Source organism: Cynocephalus volans, chromosome 2 (assembly GCF_027409185.1).
Source record: "Cynocephalus volans isolate mCynVol1 chromosome 2, mCynVol1.pri, whole genome shotgun sequence".
Classification (NCBI taxonomy): domain Eukaryota; kingdom Metazoa; phylum Chordata; class Mammalia; order Dermoptera; family Cynocephalidae; genus Cynocephalus; species Cynocephalus volans.
The window spans coordinates 152,720,170-152,743,013 of record NC_084461.1 but is presented as its reverse complement, the minus strand read 5'-3'; the positions used below and the strand labels follow the sequence as shown (position 1 = coordinate 152,743,013).

The 22,844-nt window shown below is 35.1% G+C and overlaps 1 protein-coding gene across 4 annotated transcripts in view; it reads left to right on the top strand.

The window, feature by feature from the left end:
* FBXW11 (F-box and WD repeat domain containing 11) overlaps nt 1-22,844 on the top strand; it is a 121,774-nt gene that overhangs the window by 36,434 nt on the left and 62,496 nt on the right. The window lies entirely within an intron of this gene.

The following is a 22,844-nucleotide window of genomic DNA, read 5'->3' as shown; positions in this document are numbered from 1 at the left end:
GCGTGTTTAATCCAATGTTAAGTCTGCTAAATGTTCTGTGTAACCCTCTGCTTTCCTCCAGCCTGGGTGCCCCACATGGAGGAGTTAGTACCAAGAGGGGTCCTTCTGAGCAAATGGGTCTTTGGCTGGGCCCTGTCCTGCTCCCCTTTTTCTGCTCCTGCTTTTTATTCGTTCTCCCTCACTTTGAAGTTGTGATTTTCATGTTTAATAGTTGTGCATGTGCCCAAAAAACCCTGACATTTTCCATTTGGCTACCTTTAACAGTTCTTTGCTGAGTTGGGAGGGTTTCATAATTAAAGTGGTGATTTTTCTATTTTGAAACATTCTTTTGGCTTGCTTTCTCTCCCCCCTTCAAAAAAAGGAGAGGGGGAGGGAATCACTAAGTCTCAAATTGAAGTGTATAAAGATCACAGCTTTATGCTGCCAATAACTGTCAGTTTAGGCCACCTCCCAAAGGCCAGATCTGACACCTGTCCTCAGAGTCCACCCAGTTTTCCAGGCCGAGGCCGGCAGAGAATTCCACAGATAAAAGTAAAACTTTCTGGGGGGTGAGGGGTATGTGGGAAGGGGTTGCTCAGGATACAGCTGTTAGCAGGAGTGCAGCTGGTGACCCCTCTTGTTAGGATGGCTTCTAAGAGAATTGATGCAGAAAACATTTTGGCTTTATTTGTGAAGCACTGTTTAGAGAAAGCATGAGTTTAAGTATGGTTTCAGTAGCAATATTTAGTTTTCATCACTGCATATTCTAGACAGCTTGATATATCTTTAAGAAGCAATATTAAATTCCTGGCATCCTGTTGAGACTGCCCTGTTTCAGGAAAACAGTGTAAAATTAGGAAATAAGTTAGAGGGATGTTTTTGATGGCATGGGTGACTTTATTGCTCTCAAGGTTATCTTTCTATTCATGTTTACAATCTTTAAATGGAGCTGGGGAGCCAGGAAGGAGGAAAATTTCCTTCATATTGAGCTCAGGCATTTTGTTTACTTATTGGCAAAACATTCTCAATAGTGCTGGTGTGGTTATTGATTCAAATTGCTTTCTTTAGAAAACTATACTGGAACCTCAATAACACAATTAACTGGAGAGTAAATTCAATGTAAGGCCCACTTGTCTTTAGGTTCTATATAAAAAGGTGGGTTACAAGTATTAGGATACAGGAGTTGGGTATTTCAGTGAGGCTCCAGTGGAATGTATTATTATCTCTGGAAAAACAGCTTCCCTGCATGAAATGTAATGTTAACAAAAATGTTCTTTTTTTTTTTTTTTTTTTTTTTTTTTAAAAGATGACCGGTAAGGGGATCTTAACCCTTGACTTGGTGTTGTGAGCACCACGCTCAGCCAGTGAGCGAACCAGCCATCCGTATATGGAATCCGAACCCGGGGCCTTGGTGTTCTCAGCACCACACTCTCCCGAGTGAGCCACGGGCCGGCCCACAAAAATGTTCTTGAAATGATTGCACGTCCTCTCCTTGATGGTGTATAATGGATATTTGCATGATAATAATAGTGTACACCATACCAGCCAGGCACACATGCACGCACGCACGCACGCACACACACACACACACACACACACACACACACACACACACACTCTCTCTCTCTCTCTCTCTCTCTCTCTCTCTCTCTCTCTCTACACCTCTACATCTTTGTCTCTGTTTTTCTGAAAATGCTTTCTTGAATGTTATAGTTGCTTTTTAATGGGCCGACCCAGTTTTTTCTAGAACTGGAAATTTAAGTAGGGGAAGAATTGTGGTTGTTAATGAGGTCTTGAAGTGCAGATTCTTTTCACTGCATTCAGTTAAAAGTAAAATTGACCAGTGGAAGGCATTGTTCAATATATTTTAGTAACAATATATTTTAGTACTGTGAATTCTCTGGAGGTGGGGCGAGTGGGAGGAAGTATGGGTGCCTACCTTGTTGAAAACAGAAATCCAAGTTTGTTAGTAGTTCTTTGACTCATCTCTCCCAGTGAAAGTCATTTAAGAGAAGAAAAATGGAAACTTTGCCTTGATTGGACTTCATTTTAATGGATGGAGCAATATTGTCTTTAGAGGTGTGTAAGGGATTTTGTTTACTAAGGTTTTTATTTTCGTTAGTATGCAATTGAAGGTATGCAGCACAGTAAAATGAAATAAGTACTCAGCTGATTGGAATAAGCAAATCATTACTCTATTTTGTTCTACATATGGAATGGAAAGTAAACATTTATTAATGAACCTGAAAGACTTCCTCTCCATTCATTTAAGTATTATTTTTCCTCCCCTCTACCTCCAGTCTTAATGCCTATTGCTTATATACTACATCCTTGACATTGCAAACCTGTCAGCAAACTCATTATAAGCAGAATCCAGAAGAGAAGGAACAGGCTACCTGAAGAGGACAGAGCCTGGTTGGCTTTGCTTGGGCTCTGGAGTTCCATGAAAGGGTCCCCGTTAAAACTGTAGCACTGGTCTGATAGTTGTGACTGTAGCCAATTGGCCTGTCTATATGGCTAAATTAGTGTACCTTTTGAAAAAAGAGTGAAGATAGTAGTTGCCTTTAGGCATTACATAGCCACTCCAGGTTGTGCTATCTGGGAAAAGGGATGGATATCAGAGACTTAAAAATCACTCAACTACCAGCTGTACTTTTTGCTTCACATATATTAGCTTGGTGACAACCTGTGAGGTAGGTGTGGAAACTGAGTCTGAGGTGATGTGTGCTATTTGATCCAAGTTAATATTTTCATAACTGTGAAGTGGTGGAACTGGCATTTGAACCCCATGTTTGCCTGATTCCCAAACTGGTTTTCTTTCCTTTACACTGGAATGCCACTTTTCTAGAGTTTTTCATTTTAGTTTTGTTTGTGGAAACTTTACTGTTGATATCTGGTGTGTGATTTGTTTAGTGATTATTTATTTGAAAAGAAAAGAATTGCCAAATTCTATAGGGAAAAAAATTGGCATTCCCTTTGCCAAAATGAGCTTTCCTGAATCTTAAAGCTAGTGAAGTTCTTGAATGGATTTCTGTAAACTTAATTACATGAATATTTACTGAGCAATTTGTATGTGCCATAGCCTTGACTGGTGCTGGGCATATAAAATCAACAATACAGACTTGTTTCCTGCTCTCAAGGAGCCCATTGTAGTAAGCAGACCTGTGAACAAAAATCCATAGTGAACCACAAATGAAGTCTGTGTGTGTGTGTGTGTGTGTGTGTGTGTGTGTGTGTGTGTAATACAACTCTGAAGTTAGCCAAACCTTTATGTGCTTTTAAAACAATGTGAACCAGTTTAAACTAAGACTAATCCTCTACATATTTTAGAACTGTTGAACTGGAATATCTGGACATCTCTGAACCAAGCTGCACTGAGTCAGTATTTCATTTGCCTCAGATGTCCAGATTTGAGCAGTTGATTGTTACATCCGATAATCAAGAGTTCAGACCATGCGGAGTTTTGATCTGCCAAGACTCCTATTGCACAAGACTAATTCCAGTGTTAATAATAGTATGTATCCTATTTTCCACCTTTCTGTGTGTCAGGCTCTAGGCACCAGGTTATCTCATTTGATCCTTTATGGAGAAGTTATTTATCATGCCTTTTTTGTATATGAAGTTATAGAATTGCATTGACTTGCCTAAGGTTACACATTTATTTAAGTGGGTAATGAACCTAGATTGGATAACTGCAAAGCTACTACTCTAGTCACCAGGCTGTAGTGGCAGCTACCATTTTAACTTGGCAACTGTCATTTTTAGATCGAAACAAATTCCTCTTAATTTTTAGTATTAAAAGTTTAAAGCTAACACATCCAGAGTATAAAGGTTTGGTAGACTGGCAAAGTAGACTGGCAAAGTTTTCTTGAGAATTCTATTTGCAACCTCTCGGCTGGAGAGAATGTTAGTGATAACCTTTTTTCAGGGGTAGGAATAATTACTTGAAATGACAGTGAGGATCATGTGAATCTAGTTTTAGTGCCTCCTTCCAAGATGCGGTAGAGCTGGGCAATAATTAATACAACTTCTTGACAGCTGCCTTTCTTGTTTCTTTTCTTACTTTCAAGTGAGCAAAAGTGGTCTGAGAATGCTACAGTTGGATCTTGCAGCTACTGGCATGAGAGGATATTTTTTAGAGAAGGGAGCTAGCTTGGTAGAAAGAACCCTGGCTTTGAAGGAGGCAAACCTTAATTCTAGTCCTGTTCCTACTACTCAGTGACTCTGTGACACTGGGAAGTTACTTTACTTTTCTGAACTTCAGTTTCCTCATCTTTAAAAATGAGGGTAGATGCAACTACCTTACAGAATTTTGGGACCGTAGAGGAAGATATTAGCTACCTCTTACTGATTTCTACTGTTGGGGGGACAAAAATCCATATCTTTCATTGCTTGCTCCTAGTTCTCTATTCAAGAAGAGGGAATTCCAGTCTTACAGTCTCAGATTGCAGGTGTGTAAGGATAAGCTAAAAGACCATGCATATGATATGGCCCCTACTGTCTTGTTCTCCATTTGTTCAAGGCCTGTCTGCCTTAGGTCGGACATGGCTGTTCCAGAACATTTCTTTTGCCTCTTTTCTAATGAGCACTAGGGATTTGTCATTTCTTATTGATTATTCAGTTGTATTCCAGGTTCGATAATGCGAAGGCTTTGAATGACTTTTTGGGTTGATCAGTGGTAAAATTTATAATATTTTATGAACATTAAAAAACACATTTTTCTCTTCCTAAGAAAATTTGCAAAATACAATGGCTTAAAAAAAATCCATTGGGGGCTGACCCTATGGGAGGGTGCGGCGCTGGCAGCGCCGAGGCTGCGGGTTCGGATCCTATATAGGGATGGCTGGGTGCGCTCACTGGCTGAGCGTGGTGCGGACCACACCAAGCCAAGGGTTGTGATCCCCTTACTGGTCAGAAAAAAAAAAAAAAAATCCATTGGTAACCTCACTGCCCATCACTACCGAGAGAGAATATTTGTTGCTCTAAGGTCTAACTTCCTCCTGCTGTTGGTCAAGGAGGAATTCCTCAAATTGTGCAGGTTCTCTTTGTTATTATGGTGACAGTGATGACTGTAACAGTGGTGTTTTTAATACCCTATGGAACCTTAGTTTGACCTTGGAATCACTAAGGGGATAAAGGAGGGGATAGTGTAGTGCCCCCTTCCTCTTTTACCTTACCCTTATCCTTAGCTCTGGATTTAATCTGTTTTACATAGTAGGGCTCTTAGGAAGATTTTATTGTAACTTTCTACTTATGGAAATTTCCAAACATATTTAGAAATCATTCAGCTTAACCTTGAACAATTTTCAAAATTGTGCTGTCCTTAATTTAACTTTTCTCTAACTTTTTTTTTCTTCCCCTGGGGAATTTAAAAGCAAATCTGAGATGGCTTAATCCAGAAAGTTTTACAAATCATTGTTTTATGTAGCATTTAAAACATTTTAAACAAATTTCCAAAAATTAAAAATAGGGGGCTGGCCGGTTAGCTCAGTTGGTTAGAATGAGGTGCTGTAACACCAAGGTCACGGGTTCAGATCCCCATACTGGCCTGCCACCATAAAATTAAATAAATGATGAATAAATAAATAAATAGAAGCATATTGGTATATGGAATAAAATACTGTTCTTGGAATACAAGACCAGCTTTCATTAAAGTCCAGCTTCTGCCACTTAATAACTGTTCTTCCTTGTACAAGTTTCTTAACATCTCTGAGGTTATTTTAAAAAAAATTAAAAATAACAATTGGTATTGAAGGTTATAAAAAGACACGTAAAGTTTTCTTTGACCCTAGGTCTCACTTCCCAAAGTATCACATTTCAGTTTCCCATGATCCTTTTAGACTAAAGCTTAAAAAAATATGAATAGAACCATACTATACATACTATTTTAAAATTAATAATATACTATTTTAATTAGCAATTACGATGGTAACAATTTTTCTATATTAGTACGTAAAACCAAATAAAACTGTTCTTTTTTTATAACTGCAATAATAATATTCCATTGTGTAGCTTTATAGTTTTTTCCAAAAATTAGTCAGTTCTCTATTGAAGTTTTGATATCATTAACACTTTAGTAATTTCATTGCACGTACATCTTTAAGCATGCATAATTATATCTGTAGAATAAATTCCTAGAAGTGCAATTGCGTGGTCAAAGAATATCAGTGTTTTATTGTTAATTAATTAAATTATCTGTATATAGAGAAGTTTTGTAATCTCTCCCTTCCAATCCCCTCATCTAGATTAATTAAATATATCAGAAACAAATTTTAACAGTTTGTTGTCATTTGTTTTTTTTTGTTCGTAGGAGGATATGCAATCCTACAATTATGGGGACCCCCCCCCTTTTTTTACTATTAAATAGAAAATGGGCTAATTCTAGAAAAATCACAGTGCAATCTTTATCTGCTTTATTTACTTAACATTATATCATAGGTATGTCCCCAGATTAGTAAAGTCTAATTCTTTCAACAGTGGTATTTTTATCATCCCTAGATTTGGGGGAGTAGGGGTGAGAGTACAGTTTTTTTTTCTTTTTTGTAGTATAATGACGTACTATAGAAAAGTGCAAAAATTTGTACATAGCTCAGTAATTTATCACAAAGAGGGCAGTGCTATATTTTAATGGACATGACCAAATTGCTTTAGTGGAGGGTGGACCAGTATTCTAGTCTATTCTATATTCTGTTCGTTGCCATAAGCTCTGAATATCATGTAAAAATGTTTGAGGTTTACTTTTAAAATATTACCCAAAAGAGCATACTTATTTATGATTAAACCAATAAATGAAAAATGGCTAGTAGTAATATGATAAATTAAAATTTTCTACCATCATTTAAAATAATTGTGTAATATTCCATTTAATAGCTATATTATTGATTTTTAAGAAACTTTCCCTTTTTTATATTAAGACTGCTTCCAATTTTTGAGACATTTAAGCCATGTTGAATTGAATGTCATTGGAACTAAGTCTTTGTGTACTTTTGTGATTATACTTAGGTAAGAGTGTGCACATTTAAAAACCTTAGGTTGCTAAATTGTACTTTTGAGAAGCGGGGTCAAATTATACTTATCAAAGGAGTGTATGAGAGAGTCTCTTTTCATATATCCTAGATAACATTGGATTTTTTAATTTTCTGTTTCTTTCTATAATCCATTTTGATGGATTATAATGCAAAAATGATACCTTATTATTGTAACATATATATGTATAAATAGTTTTTGGCCTCTGTTTCTTGTTTTATGAGTTGCCTCTTCATATCCTTTCTCCATTTTTCTATTGATGGCTTCATTAAAAAAAATCTGATTTGTAGGAACTTTTTGTATATTAAATATAGTAATTCTGTCATTTATTTCCCCAGTTTGACATTTGCGTTTTAGTTTGTTTATAATGCTTTTGTCTATGATGAAAATTTTGAAAGAAATGTTTACTTTTTATATAGTCATACTTATTCCTTTCCTTTAGTATTCTTCTAGTGGTTTTTGGCATTATGTTTTGCATTTAAGTATTTCAGTTTTTCTATAATTTATTTTGCTGTATGCTGAGAATTAGGGATCCACATTCCTTCTAAATGGCCAATCTTGTTTTCTGTATACTGTTTACTGATGTAGTGTTTTCCCATTGATTTTGAAATCATATGCACATTTTCACTTCCTTTGTCCAGTGTTGTCCATTTACAGAAGTCTCTTTCAAGCTTTTGTTCCTCTTTACTTCTCTATTATCATCATCAGTGATCAACCTCTCTAGGCTCATGGACCATGGCTGTATCATGCTGTTTTTTAATATATAGTGCTAGTTTCAAAGTGTCCTGTTAATGATGATGTAGACTTTGAAAATTCAGTGCCAAGCAGAAAGATTTAACATTTTCCTAAAAGAGTGATTTTCTCTGTTCTTACTATGAATTGAAGTTTTTTTGTTTCTTTCATTTCCGTGTCATATTTTCTGAAAACAGTAAGGGTGACTTGGTGATCTAAGAATTTGAAGCAGCAGAAGTGTCAAGTAAACTAATATTTTGGAGGAAGTTTTAGTGATAGCGCAGTGCCTGGCCATATAGTACTAGCACTCAAGAAATCACATACATTTCCTATGGAAAAGAGCCTCTGCTGTGGGAAAATTAAAACTACACCTTACTTTACCAGTAGTACAATTTATGGTTTCCACAACAATGTGCATTATGCATAATGTTTCACAGTATAATTTGAGGACAGGAAAGCACATAAATGGATTCAGAACACATTAAAAAATGTCTTTTACTTTTTGAACACAAATGATGTCATGTACCTCATATTACAGATGTTTATTATGTTGCTTATAAAAATGCTGGTTTTATTTATTTCTATTGATTTACATTTACTATTTATGAAAATAGCTCTTTTTAATTGCAAAAATTTTAGACAGTAGACAAGTGTAAAAAAAAATTAACCATTCAGCTATAATCTCATTTCATTTTATTGTCCAGTTTTCGTTTTTTTCTCTTGATGTTTATTTCTCTTTATATATGTTTATATATATATTTATTTTTATATAGGCTTATATTCCATATACTGAATTATAATCCAGTTTTTTAAATTGAGTGTTATGAACAACATGGTTTATTTTAGTAGATTTAGGTCTACATTTTTAATAACCAAGCAGTTTCATTGTCTGGGTGTGCGGTAACTTATAAGCCTTTTACTGATGGACATTAAGGTTGTTAAATTTTAGTGGATATTCATGATTAATTCCTTAGTTTTATGTTATTCACTGAAAAAATTTTGAGTCAAAGGATATGGACTTTCTTAAGGCTTTTAAACTTCTACCACAAAAGTTATATTAATTTTCAATATCTTCAGCAATTAATAAATAGAAGTGAATACCCAATGTAGAAAACTGGAATATATGGGGAAGCACAAAGAATAAGTTAAAAATCACCCTTTCTTTATTCATTTGTTTTCTTCTTCAAGCAACAAATATTTATGATGCTCCAACTATGTGTTAGGCATTATTGGGGGGCCTGGGAATATAGGAGTACACAAAACAGACAACAAACCTTGCTGTCTTGGAACCTACCTTTTAGCGGTGAAAAAAATAAAATGAGTAGAACAGATAACATACTAGATGATAATAAATGCAATGGAGAAAACAAGGGACAGTATACCTCAAGGTTGGAAAGGGCTTCGGTTTTAAATAGAGTGATGAGGGAAAGCCTCTCTGAAAAGATGGCATTTTAGGCAAGGACCTAAAGGAAATGAGGGTACATTCTGTGCAGATATCTAGGGGAAGATAAAGGGAACAGCAAGTGTACAAGGCCCAGAGGTAGGAATGTTTGTGATATGTTAGAACAGCCAGAGGGCTAATGTCTGACTGGAGGGTAGAATGAGGAAGAGTATTAGGAGATGAATTCAGAGAGGGAAGGAGAGAAGGTGTGACAAATTCTGTAGGGATTCTAGGCCTTATTGGACTTTTTTATTCTGCTTGAGATTGGGAGTCATTCGAGAATTTTTACCAGAGGAGTTATCTAGCATTTTACCAGGATCACTCTGATTGCTGTGTAGATAATAGAATGAAGAGGTAAAAGCAATGATATCAATTCTTAAGATTGACCAGTGTATCAGGGTCCTCCAGAGAAACAGAATCAATAGTAGATAGATATTTTAGAGAACTGGTTTACATGATTGTGGGGGCTAACAAGTTGAAGTTTCAAGGGCAGGCCAGGAGATTGGAAACTCAGGCAGGATTCCTTGTCGCAATCTTGAGAAAAATTCCTTCTTCTTTGGGAAACCTTAGTCTTTACTCTTAAGATCTTCAACTGATTGGATGAGGCTTACCTACATTATGAGGGTGATATGCTTTACTCAGAGTCTACTGATTGTAAATATTGATCACACCTAAAAAATACCTTCACAGCAACATCTAAATTAGTGTTTGACCAAACACCTGGCCATCGTAGTTTAGCCAAGTTGACACATAAAATTAGCCCTCACAGCCAGGCTGGCAAGAGGCCAGACTTTGAAGTTAGGGATTCAGAATGGAAACAGAGGCCGTTCATGATGAATTGAGAGAAAAGGTCAGTGTGACATTAGTAAAAATGATATCAGTTTTGTCAAGCCAGTATCATTTATAGCACCAGTATCTAGTAACAGTTTAGTCAGAGGTGATTTGGACTTTGGAGCCCCTAGTATGGTTGGAAGATAAAATTGTGGTATGTTTCTACTTGCAGTAATTAAACAGTGAGTGCTTCATGAAGAATCATTTGGTGTATAGTGCTCCTTTTGTGGAAGAACTATAAATATGTGGGGACTTAACAGTTAATAAATACTTACATGCCTAGACACATTACTAAGCTCTTTCCCATACATTATCTTTTTAAATCCTCTGAACAGCTTTATAAACTAGGTACTATTATGTCTGTTTTACACATGAGGAAATTGAGACTCAGAGCTTGTGACTTGCTTACTATGCGGTGGAACCTGGATTCAAACCTAGTCTGTCTAGTTCTGATGTACCTTACTGCCTCTTAAAGTAGAAACTGTTTTCATAGAGATGATTATCTGTATTTTAAGTTGTAAATAAACTTTTCTAAATCTTAGGACAATTAAGCAACAGGAATGCTATTTATGTTATGCCAGTGGCTTACATGATCAAATTTCTCCTCTTTAGAAAGGGTTCCTCTGACCACCCAATCTAAAATAGCTTCCTGCTTTCCACTGTTCTTTTACCGTGCTTTATTTTTTCTCTGTAGCACTTAGCACTGTCTGAAAATATGTTCTACGCTCCCCCCCGCGCCCCCGTCTGTTATCTTTTCCTCCCACTAGAATCCAAGCTCTACAAGAAAAGGGTTGTGTCTTCTTGTTGACTGCTTGGTAAATGCTCCCATTTCTAGAATAGTTCCTGATAGGTAGTAGATGCTCAGTAATTATTTATTGGATGAAGAATAGGCATAATAAACTGGAATGTGAAGGGAAGGCTTTCTCTAAGTTTTGTTAGGATTATGTGGTATAATATTATTTGCTGTCTTAGCCAAGACTGTTTTGGACTAAGTTCTCCAAGTTCTGTGAATACAAATATTCCTGTAAGTTGAAAGATTATCTTTAAAAAAAAAAAAAAAAAAAAAGATTTTGCTTTGAAGACCAGCTTACTGTATTTTTGTTCTGCTTTGAAAAGTATTCTTTTCTGATTAAAAAATTAATACATACTGTATATTATAGAACATTGGGCTAAAAGTGGAAAGAAGAATGAGAAATAATCTTCAATTTAGGAAATGTTATTCTAACATTTTGGCATATTTTCTTTTAGTTTTTAATCTCCTTATATGTTTTACATAGTTGACTATTTTATATATATATATATAATTTTATATGCTTTATTTTACTTTTTGTGCTTTGTACACGTATTCAGGATGATTATATTAACTTGTCGTATAATTTCTTATAATGTAATTTGAAATTACCACATAATGAATTTCATGAACATCTCATAATTTGTCATTTCTCTGGGTGCTTAAAAATTATTAATTTTTTAAATTATTAATAAAACTAATCACTATCTGTGCATAAATCTTTGCCTTCATTTTGAATTACTTATATTTTTAGGAGATATACTGTATATATCTTGTCAAATTGTTTTCCAGAGGGTTTACATGTCATTGTACCTTCACTAGGATTGAACATTATTATTTTGAAGGCTATTGCCCTGTATCATTTAGTAGCATACTCTAAATTCATAAACCTCTTTACAAGTGGCACTTGTAAATTGCTGTTCACATGTACAATTGCTCTTCATTCTGAGCAATTTGAATATATGTTGAGTCAGCTAAAGTGTGGCCTACTAAAAGAAGTTCTACTACTACTGGATGTTCTTGGCCAAGTGAAAGAACTCCAGACATTTTCAAACACATAACAACTGTGCCAGCCTTCCTATTGAATTCTCTGGGTGCTGTGACTAGAGTACGAAATTGAGATCATTCATTTAGAATGGAGTTGTTCACAAAATACTTAAGAAAACAGAATCACATAGGGACATACCTGTTATGTCCCATGCACTATGCTGTACCTTGGTAATGCAAAGAGTCTTCATAGAGGAATTGCATACAAACACTCTCTACCCTGATATAAGGACAGTTACTCACTTTAGAAAACCAAGAGTCACTTATTAGGGTCCTTGTGAAATCCCTTATATTATAGAATGCTTCTTAGTTACTTAATTTGGAATAAAAGGCAAATGTTAAATCCTTCATTTTTAAGACAACAGGAAATGAAAAATGAGGGGTAAACCAATGGTGACTATGAGGGTAGATAGGAAGAAACTATCACATAACTAATTAAAAAAAAAAAAGACTTTGCCAAAAGAAACATTGCTCAGGGGCATCTGGGTTGAGTTCACAGGAAAGGGATGGATGGATGAAGCCCTTCTTACTGACTAGTGCTTAATGAGTTGGGGAAGGCACATGAACCTGCAGTGTCCTCAGTCAGTGCTGGCTTGAGGTGCTTGTTATGGTTATCTGACAGTGGTGGTGAAAAAAAGGGCACAAAAAATTTCAGTATATTTATTCCTAGGGATATGATCCCACAATTCAAAGTGTTGGATTAATATAAATGAGACATTGAAATATGGCTTTTTATTTCTTTTGAGATAGTCTCAAGCTGTTAGGAAAGTTTTAAGCACAATACAAAGAACTTTTTGTTTCCTAAACAATTTGAAAGTAAAGCTGACTTGAATGCTGCCATGCTGTGTTAGTATATATTTCCTACAAAAGAGGATGTTCTACATAATCATAAAACGAGAATCAAATTAGTAAATTAACATGGATACATTATTGCCATTTAGTCCTCAGTCCCTATTTAAGTTTCATCAGAGGTCCCAATAATGTTCATTATACCAGAGCTATCTACTTTAGAATGATGCATTGCCTTTAGTTGTCGTACATCTTTAGTTTCTTTGAATCTAGAATAGTTTCTCAGTCTTTGCTGGACTTTTGTGACCTTGACAGTTTTGAAGATTACAGATATATTTTGTAGTATGTTTGTCAGTTTAGGTTTGTCTATTCCCTCCTTATGATTAGGTTTAGGTAATACATCTTTGGAAGAAATATCACAGAAGTGATTACTGTGTTCTCTTTGTATCCTATCAGGTGGTACATGATTTTGATTTGTCTCATTATGAATGCTGATCACCTTGATCACTTGAGTAAAGTAGTGTCTAGCAAGCCTTCTTTACTGTAAAGTTATCCTTTTTCCTTTTCTAATTAAGTGGGGAGGTACTTTGAGACTCTGTAAATGTTGTTTTCATTTGAATTTCAATTTTCTATTTATTGTATCAGTATGAACTTGTTTTTTTCTATCTTATTCAGTAGGTTATAGTCTGTTATTATCATTACTTATTTTGATGGTCAGATTGTTCAAAGTTTGGCCAGTGGGTTGCTCTTTCAAGTTGACTCCTGTATCCTTTTGATCTGTCCTCATAATTGTTTAAGCACTTCCTTACTTTCTGCTTTAACATGCTCCAGGCTCATCTTATATTTTCCCATTCTCAGCTTGGAATCAGCCATTTCTCCAAGGAGCCCTGGTTCCTTTTAGTGAAGAATAGTGTTAGATCTGGGTGCAAGTGTGCTTAGTGCTATTGGAATGTCATTCAGCTAACTGTGTTAGGAAATATATGTGTAATTTCTTCTCTCCCTATTAAAAAAACTCCCTTCTTTTCTATGTATTAAAAACTGTGAGTTTATATTGATTTCTCCAGTTCTAGTTCAGTCCCACAGACTGTACTCTAGCCTTCTGTAAAGGTGACCCTTTTCATATTTATAATTCCCTTCTCTGACATTGAGAAGCCTGGCTCTTATTTTCACAATATATTTGCTCATTTGCTCAGTACTAGAATGCATATTATATAGTTTTAGAATTATTCATTAACATCATTGAAAAATAAATGCACTAACCATACTGAATCTTTCTTTACAATTAAAAAAAATCTTTTGTTTGTGGCTGTATGGTCTTGTCTTCACTACTGAGTTTAAGAGTCACTTGGGTTAGTGTTTTTCTGCCCACCATTAAGTGTGATTTTGCAGTTCATTTGAAATATACTTAGGTTCATTTGTTTCTCTTTATATTCTCCCTCTCTCCCTCTCTCTTTTTCTCTTTCAGTCTTTGTTGTGAGATTGTTCAGCCATTCTTTTATGTATGAGCATTTAGCTTTTTTGCAATTATTTTGAAATTATAAACAGTGCTCCCATGAATAATCTTGTGCATGTGTTATTTTTATATTATTATTGAAATAGTGTATTTTCAGGAAAAATTTGTAGAAGTGGGGTTGCTGGATCAGAAGATAAATGCATAATTAATTTTATTAAATATTGCCAAATTCTCCTCTAAAAGCGTTGTAACACATTTGCCTTCCCACCAGAAAAACCCAAGTATAAGAGTGCCTGTTTCCTTACTGCTTCATCTGTAGGATGTGTTGTCATACTTTTGAATATTTGCCAATTTTAGGTGAGAAATGTGTAGCTTTAATGTGCATCTTTTTAATCATGAGTATGTCTGAACATGTTTTCCTAATCAAGGGTCATGTTTATTTTATCTTAAAAAAAAATTTGTTCATATCTTTTCCCCATTTTCCTGTTGGTATTTTGGTAATTTTACTACACTCAATTGAAGAGAAGTTTTTAGGGAAATTGGTCTTTTTATCTGTAACATATGTCCCAAATATTTTTTTCCCAGTTTTTTTTTTAGTGTGGTAAAACATATATAACATAAGGATTGCCATTTTAAGCATTTTAAAACACACAATTGTGTGGAATTAATAACATTCACAATGCTGTGTGACTAGTACCTCTATCAATTTCCTAAACTTTTTTGTCCTCTACATAGACTTTATGTACCCATTAAGCAATAACTTCTCATTATTCCCTGTTCACTACCCCTGCTCTGCCCCTCCCCCCCGCCCCCTTTCAGGCAGCCTGTAATCTACTTCTGTCTCTTTTTTAATTAATTAAGTAAAAAAAAATTTTTTTTGGTGGCTGGCTGTTATGGGGATCTGTACCCTTGACCTTGCTGTTATAGCACCGTGCTCTAATCAACTTGAGCTAACCGGTCAGTCTTAATTTATTTTTTAATTGAACCATGGTAATTGTATATATTTATGGAGTTCAGTGTGATATTTGGGTACATTTATACATTGTACTACAGTGATCATATCAGGGTATTTAGCATATCCATCACATCAGACATTTGTTACCTCTTTGTGTTTGGAACATTCAGCATCTTCTCCACTAGCTACTTGAAGGTATAACAATAATTTGTTTTTGATTGTAGTCTCCCTATGTTGCTATAGCACACTATATCCTGTTCTTCCTATTGCTTTACAATTTTGTATCGCTGACCAGCCTCTCCCCATCTCTACTTTACCCCTTCCCTTAGTCTCTATTAACCACTATTCTACTCTTCTAAGAGGTCAACTTTTTTAACTTCCACACATGAGTGAGAACATGTGGTATTTCTCTTTCTGTGCCTGGCTTATTTCACTTAGCATAATTTTCTCCAAGCTCATCCATGTTGCTGCAAATGGCAGAATTTTATTCTTTTTTATGGCTGAGTAAAGAGTCCATTGTGTATCTATATCACATTTTCTTTATCCATTAATCTATTGATTGACATTTCGGTTGGTTCCAGGTCCTTGTCTGTTGTGAATAGAGCTGTGATAAACAGTGCTGGTGTCCCTTTGACTTGTTGATTTCCTTTCCTTTGGGTATATACTTCATAGTGGGATTGCTGGATCATAATAGCAGTTCTGTCTGTAGTTTTTTGAGAAACTTCCATACTGTTTTACATATGGCTGTACAAATTTACATTCTTACCAACAATGTAAAAGAGTTCCCCTTTCTCTGCACCCTCACCAGCATTTGTTGTTTTCAGTCTTTTTTATAATAGCCATTCTAACTGGGTGATTTGATTTGCATTTCTTGGATGATTGGTGAGGTTGAACATTTTTTCATATACCGGTTGGCCATTGGTATGTCTTCTTTTGAGAGATGTCTATTCAGCTTATTTGCCCAGCAAAATTTTTTCCCCCAGTTTTAATTTTTCTTTTGACTTAGCTTATAGTGTTTTTAAAAAAATACTGTGCAAAAATTTGGAATTTTTTTGTATTTAAATCTCCTTTTTTTTGCATCTAATTTTGAGTCATAGTTAACCTTTCCCTACCCCCAGGTTTTAAAAGAATTCACGCATGTTTTCTTCCAATATTCAGGGTTTCACTCTTTAAGTTTAATTTTTTGATGAATTTGCAGTCTATTCATGTATATTCTGTGAAGTATGGATCTAATTTTTTTTTTCTAAATTGTTAACCAGTTGTCCCAGCACTACTTGTTAAAAAATTCCCCAGTGATTGAGATGCCACTTTTATCATGTGCTAAGTTTTCATGTGTTCTTGGGTCTATTTCTGGACTTTCTATTTCATTTGACCAGAATTTGGCAAACTATGGCACACAGGCCAAATCAGCCCTGTTTCTGTAAATAGTTATATTGTATCACAGCCACACTCATTGGCTTACATATCGTCTGTGGCTGCTTTTGTGGTGGAACAAGAGTTGAGTAGTTGTAACAGGGACTATGGGGCCTGCAAAGTTTAAAATATTTACTTTCTGACTCTTTACAGAAACAGTTTACTGACTCCTACACTGGGAAAATTGTGTATTCACGTGCTGTAATAGTATTTCACTTTTGATTAGAGAGGTTTTTAGAGTATTTTAATGTCTGGTGGGATTATTGCTTCCCCTTTGTAGCCTTTCTTTTTCCATGTTTTTTACTGAGTATTCGTACAAGTTTATTGTTTTTCCATATGAACTTGAGTATCAACTTGTCTAGCTCCATAAAGAAGCTTTTTGTATGATTATTGGGGTTGCGTTAAACTTATAAGTTAGGGAGAACTGTCATCTTTACAATGTTGAGTTATCCAACAACAAGTTATGCAGAAAAGAATAGAGAAACATCAAAGAACTAATTCACAAAAACGCATCAGACCAGCATGGTTTCACAGGGCAATTCTATGAAACCTTCAAAGAATAAATAGGTCAGAAGCCCCATAAATTGTTTTATAGCATTGATTTTGAAGGAAAGTTTCTTTTTATGGGAAGTATTTCTAATTTTATTGTCTTTTGACCAGAGTATATTATTTTCTAATTTTTCTCCTTCATTGAACCTATTTCTTTGTGATCGAATATATGATCAGTTTACATAAATTTTTTACATGTGCTTGAAAAGCAGGTTTAGTCTCAAGAGGGTGTAAAGTTTGATATCTATTTGTAAATCTGCCTGCCTTATTGGTTATGTTTATTCTTCTGAATTTTTATTTTTTGTCCTCTTAAACTATCTTGTACTGGGAGTAGTCTTTGTCATGTATTTTTATCCATGTCTCTTTACATTTATTTTAGTTTGTTTTCATGATGTGTTTTCTTTGCTCTTTTATTTTTGAAATTTTTTTATAGCTAGAAAGGTTTGTATTTTTATTGTTATCTTTAATTTTTTTTTTTTTTTTTTTTTTTAAAGATGACCGGTAAGGGGATCTTAACCCTTGACTTGGTGTTGTCAGCACCACGCTCAGCCAGTGAGCGAACCAGCCATCCGTATATGGGATCCAAACCCGGGGCCTTGGTGTTATCAGCACTGCACTCTCCCGGTGTTATCAGCACCGCACTCTCCCGAGTGAGCCACGGGCCGGCCCATCTTTTATTATAATTTTTAAAATGCTTCTAATTCCTAGTTTCTTGTATAATATTTTATTGACAAGTTTATCAATTTTTTTTTCAATTTTATTTATATTTATTTTTGTGGGGTACAGTGTGTTGTTTCAATACGTGCATATATACTACACAATGATTCACCTAGAGTAGATAGCATAGGCATAGTTTTGTCCTCATTAGTGCACTCCTATTCTTCCCACCTACCCCCACCCCTCCCAGCCTCTGGTAACCATTATTCTACTCTCTACTTTTTTTTTTTTTTTTTATTTATTTTTTTTAACATACAAAGAGTAACATCCTTATTGCAAAAAGAACTCTTAAAAATGAGTTAGAAAAATCTAAGCAGAAATCTGGTGAAGGACATGAGCAGATAAGTCATAAACTCCAAAGAAACACATGTGGTTAATAAGTACATTTTGGGCCGGCCCGTGGCTCACTCGGGAGAGTGTGGTGCTGATAACACCAAGGCCCCGGGTTCGGATCCCATATATGGATGGCCGGTTCGCTCACTGGCTGAGTGTGGTGCTGACAACACCAAGTCAAGGGTTAAGATCCCCTTACCGGTCATCTTTAAAAAAAAAAAAAAAAAAAAAAAAGTACATTTTAAGATCTGGTTGTGGGTGGGAGTGGGGCTAAAGCCCATGGCCCCTGTCTTTCAGGACCCCCCCAGGTGTCAGGCTGGCTCCATTGCTGGCCTGGATGTGTGCTGGTGGGGCAGGGCTAAGACCCATGGCCCTCATCTCTCAGGACCCCCAGGTGTTGGACTGGCTCTGTTGCTGGCCTGGATGTACAGCCAGTTTATCCATTTTTAATGGTATTCTTTAACTCCCTTCTATTGCCTATACAACAATCAGAGCTTCTTGTTCTTTTCTCTTCCTTATTCCTTCTCCTTCCATCTTTTAAGTTGCATTATTTCTACTTTGTCTGAATGTGACATATTATTATTCTGTTCTTCATCTTTATTTTATTCTTAGAGCCATAATTAATTATTTTAAGTATTTACCATTACTCTTTTTGCTAAAGTTTTCTTTTCCTTCCGAACCCGGGGCCTTGGTGTTATCAGCATCGCACTCTCCCGAGTGAGCCACGGGCCGGCCTGTTTGCTAAAGTTTTCTGAGTCATCTCTTGATCACTCAAGAAAATCTTTGCTTTACCCTTTATTTTCTACAGTTTTTGAAAAATGCTGCTCCACTGATGCCTTGCTTGGTATGTTGTTTTGAGAAGTGTGTTGCCAGTCTAATTAATGCTCTTTTTCTTGTAAGTTTTTTTTTTTTTTTTTTTTTTAGTTAAAAAAATTATTTTTGGGCTGGAGTCAGAGAAGTTTTTTTTTTGTCTTTATGAAGTCCAATAATTTTCTTAGGATATTTCTTAATATTTATTACTGTGAGCCAATTTTTCTAAATACTTGGAGGCCCTTTAAACATGCAGTTTAGGTTTTCTTTTATTCTGGAAAGTTTTTTTGAATTATAATTTTTTAAAAAATAGCTTTTTATATATAATTTACATATCACACAGTTTACCCTACTAAAATGTATAATTCAGTGATTTCTAGTATATTCACAGAGTTGTGTACCCAGTCAATTTAGAAACACTCTACCTTGAAGTTGTCATTTCTCTCACCCACCCAGCCTTAGGCACCACTTGGATTATAATTTTAATGTTATTTCTGTTCCTTTATTTTATTTTGTGAAACTCCAGTTACAGTCGGCCTTCCTTATCTGCCCTCCTTATCTATATCTGTACCAACCTCCCATTGAAAATATTCTGGGGAACAAAACTACTATTTACATAGCCTTTACATTGTACTAGGTTTTATAGGTAATCTAGAGATGATTTAAAGTATAAGGGAGGATGTGCATAGGTTATATGCAAATACTATGCCATTTTATATCAGGGATTCTAAATATCTGTGGATTTTGGTATCCACAGGGATCCTAGAACCAATCCCCCGTGGAAACGAGGGACAACTATATGTATAGGTTGCATCTCCTTTGCCTTCTGTTTTAGCTTCTTTCTCTATCTCATTTTTATTCCCTTGCTTTTTTTGATGCTTCATTACGTTTGATTTATCATTTTGGGGGCATTGTAATTTACTCTCATTTGTTATAATTTTGTTTTTATTTCTTTTCTGAGAAATCAATTCTTGTTTCATTTCGTTCTGTTTTTGGTACATTTCTATTCTTAAGTTTTGAATTTCTAATTCAAGGTGCTTTTAAAAATAATATCAAACGCTTGTTTGAGCATATTTAATTCAGTTTGGAGGAACTCTTTTCAACCAGGTTCCATAAGCACAGTATGCTATAATGCACTAAGGCATACATTGTCCATAATTAATTAAGTTCTATTCTACATAACTAGAATGGCATTATGTACTATCCTAATGAAAATTAAGAAAGTAGTCATCAAAACCATTCTTATCAGGGCTTATCTCATAGATCCCCAGTTAAGAAAGGCTCCTTTGGGCTGGTGGTTTAGTTTTCTTATGTTTTTTGTTTTATTATTTTCTTTTCTTTCTCTCTCTGCTTTCATGTGTGGGGGTTTCGTTAGCTTTTCTTTTCTTTTTTTGAATAGATGAAGATTGCTTACCTCACTACATATTTTGCGACAGGGCTTGCAGTTTGAGGTAGTTTAAGTTTACCAGATTCCTAGTTCAAGACCATCCTTTTTGAAGCATACTTTCTTTACTGGATGGCTTTTTTTGCAGGGGAAGCAGGAGATGGTGGGAGGAAGGGCTTTGCATCCTTTGAATGTTTTTAAGAATTCTTTTCTCTTGTAGGATCCTAAAATCCCTCCTCCTGACATTTCTCTTTGCTTTAATTGTATGGTTCTCAAAATACTCCTCACCTTTCCTCTCCTTTTAAAAAAATAATAATTTTTTTAAAAAGCAGTTTTAAGTTCACAACAAATATTGAGCAGAAAGTACTGAGGGTTCCTATATATCCCCATCCTCATACATGAACAAGCTCCTGTACTGTCGACATCCTGCACCACAAGGGTGCATTTGGTATAATGAATTGACACATCATTATCATACAGAGTCCATTGTTTACATTAAGGTTCGCTGTTGGTGTTGGACATTCTATGGATTTGGACAAATGTGTAATGACATGTATCCACCATTGTAGTATTTTACAAAATAGTTTCACTGCCCTAAGAATCCTGTGCGCTCTGCTTATTCATCCTCCCTACCCCCCATCCCTGGCACCCACTAATCTTTTTACTTTCTTCATAGTTTTGCCTTTTCCAGGATGGCATATAGTTGGAATCATACAGTATATAGCTTTTTCAGATTGGCTTCTTTCATTTAGTAATACGTATTTAAGTTTCCTCCATATCTTTTCATGGCTTGATAGCTCTTTTCTTTTTAGCATTGATTAATATTCAGTTGTCTGGATGTACCACAGTTTATTTATCCATTCACCTATTAAAGGACATCTTGGTTACTTCCAGGTTTTGGCAATTATGAATAAAGTTGCTATAAACATCCATGTGTAGGTTTTTCTGTGGATATAAGATTTCAGTTCATTTTGGCAAACACAGTGGAGCATGATTACTAGATTGTATAGTAGTAGTATGTTTAGTTTTGTAAGTAACTGCCAAACTGTCTTCCAAAGTGGCTATACCATTTTACATTTCTACCAGCATTGAATGAGATTTCCTGTTGCTCCACATCCTTGCTAGCAGTTGATGTTGTCTGCATTTTGGATTTCGGTCATGCTAATAGGTGGGTAGGGGTATCTCATTGTCGTTTTAATTTGCATTTCCCTGATGACTTAATGATGTGGAGCATCTTTTTATATGCTTATTTACCATCTGTATTTATTCTTTGATGAAATGTCTGTTAGGGTCTTTGGCCCATTTTTAAAATCATGTTGTTTGATTTCTTATCATTGAGTTTTAAGAGTTCTTTCTATATTTTGGATAACAGTCTTTTATCAAATATGTCTTTTGCAAATATTCTCTACCAGTCTGTGGCTTGTTTTTTTCATTCTCTTGACAGTGTCTCTCAGAGCATAAATTTTTAATTTTAATGAAGTCCAACTTGTCAATTCTTTCTTTCATGGATCATGCTTTTGAGGTTGTATCTAAAAAGTCATTACCAAACCCAAGATCATCTAGAGTTTCTCCTATGTTATCTTCTAGGAGTTTTATAGTTTTGCATATTGTATTTAGGTCTGAAATCCATTTTGAGTTAATTTTTGTGAAATGTGTAAGGTTTGTGTCTAGATTCATTTTTTTGCATATAGATGTCTACTTGTTCCAGCACCATTTGTTGAAGAGCCTGTTTTCTCCACTGTGTTCCCTTTGCTACTTTCTCAAAGAGCAGTTGACTGTATTTATGGGGTCTATTTCTGGGCTCTCTATTCTGTTCCATTCATCTGTTTGTCTCTTTTGCCACCACACTGTCTTGATTACTGCAGTAAGTCTTGAAGTCGGGTAGTGTCAGTTCTCCAACTTTGTTCTTTTCTTTCAGTGTCATATTGGCAATTCTTGGTCTTTTTAGTCTCCGTGTAAACTTTAGAGTCAGTTCGTCAGTATCTACAAAATAACGTGCTGGATTTTGATTGGGATTGTTTTGAATCTCTAGATTAAGTTGGGAAGAACTGACCTCTTGACAATATCAAATCTTCCTATTCATGAACATGGAATATTTCTTTAGTTTTTCTTTGATTTCTTTCATCAGATTTTTGTAGTTTTTCTCGCATAGATCTTGTGCATATTTTGTTAGATTGATACCTTAGTATTTCTTTTTTTTAGTTGCTAATATAAATGGTAATGTGTTTTTAATTTTACATAGTCATTGCTGGTATATAGGGAAGTGATTAACTTTTGTGTATTAATAACCTTGTATCTTGCAACCTTCTTATAATTGCTTGTTAGTTGCAGTTTTTTTGTTAATTCTTTTTTTTTTTAAACACAGGCAGTCATGTCATCTGAACACAAACACAGTTTTATTTCTTTCTTCTTAATTTATATACATTTTATTTCCTCTTGTTGTTTTATTGCATTAGCTAGAACTTCCAGTATGATGTTGAAAAGCAGCTATGAGGATACATTCTTGCCTGTTCCTGATCTTAGTGGAAAAGCTTCTGCTTTTTACCAGTATGTATGATGTTAGCTGTAGATTTTTTTGTAGATGTTCTTTATCAA